The sequence below is a fragment of the Physella acuta genome, unplaced genomic scaffold (genome assembly GCF_028476545.2).
Source record: "Physella acuta isolate Inbredline_101_S28 unplaced genomic scaffold, ASM2847654v3 ptg001516l, whole genome shotgun sequence".
Lineage (NCBI taxonomy): Eukaryota > Metazoa > Mollusca > Gastropoda > Physidae > Physella > Physella acuta.
In genome coordinates, this window is record NW_026733031.1 from 37,501 (window position 1) to 38,920 (window position 1,420).

Below are 1,420 nucleotides of genomic sequence, written 5' to 3' on the forward strand. Positions count from 1 at the left end.
CTTGGTTGCGTTAGCACTGCGCGTCGCCGCTGGCTTCACGCTACGGACACGTACTTTTACCTTCACTGGCGCGACCTGCGCGCCGAGCCCGCATTTTACCGGGAAGCTAGTCGGGAGACTGAGCCACGCACGGTCAGATCGGGCACATGTCGCTGGCTGCGAGGGAGCGCGGATCCTAGCGTCACATAGAGGCTTCACCGACACTCACCTCCACAATAGTAGATACAGACCGTTTTAACCGCCGTATTTCTGCCCATACCTCTAGTGTTAAACCGAAAAATCGGGTACATAGTCTCGGGGAGGACCGGGGTGCCGCCCCATGAGGGGAGCCCGCACGGAGGGCGCCGGGGGTGCCGCGACCCGGGGGGCGGCGCGGGGGTGTCGGGGCGCATCTACGGGGCTCACTCGCGCGGGCGCCACACTTCCGGGGGGCGCCCCAGGTGGGGTGCCAACTTTGGCGCCCCCGACTAAGGGGCCGCCCCCACTGCGGTTACACGCTTTACGACCACCCACCCGCGTTCCCCACCCCAGGGGGCATGCGAATCACCCGCCAGGGGCGTTCTGGGACCGAGGGCGCCGCTCCGGCACAAGGGGGAGCCAAAACGCCCCGAGTTCCCCCGCGGCCACCTCGACACCTGGGCGGGCGGCGAGGGGTGTCCTGCGATCGGGGTGGGGAGCTCTACCAGAATCACCCGCCAAACTTCACCGGGGGCGTCTCCCGGCGCCCCTGCGCTCGGGTGACGAACAGCGCCCCGGGCTATCCCGGGCGCCCTATGGCGTCCACCTTCGATCGGAAGGGTGATCTCGACTCGGGCTGAGGCGGGCCACAACAATCCGCGGTCACATCGGAGCCGTCCAGGCTAACGAGGCCCCGGCTCACGGGTAACCCATGGGGCTGGACCGGGAGTCCGCCGTTAAAGAAGAAAGAAATGTAGTGCAAACCAGAACCAGTTTTTTTTATTTATTTTATAACTCGACTAATAATCGTCACAAAATTATAAACTTGGTACCTACGGATAGCCCTGGGCCCAACCTAATACAGGATGTCCATAACTATGCGCTAATTAAATAATTAATGGGTATTAAGGTCGGTCTTAGTAAATTGCTATATAAAGTCTAAGACCAGAACCAGTATTTTAAATTTATTTTATAACTCGGCTCCTAATTGTCACAAAATTTAAAAATTGGTACCTATGGATAGCCCTCGGCCCTACCTAATACACCGTGTCCATAACAATGTGGTAATTAAATATTTACTGGGCGTTAGGGTCGGTCTTAGTAAATTGCTATATAAAGTCTATATAAAATTTTACGAATTTAAAAAAAAAATTCCTACCGTCAAAAATAGCGACGCCTAGACCACCACACCTGTTCTGACGTTAAATCCTACTTGCACACACGTGTGGGAATAGATTAGATA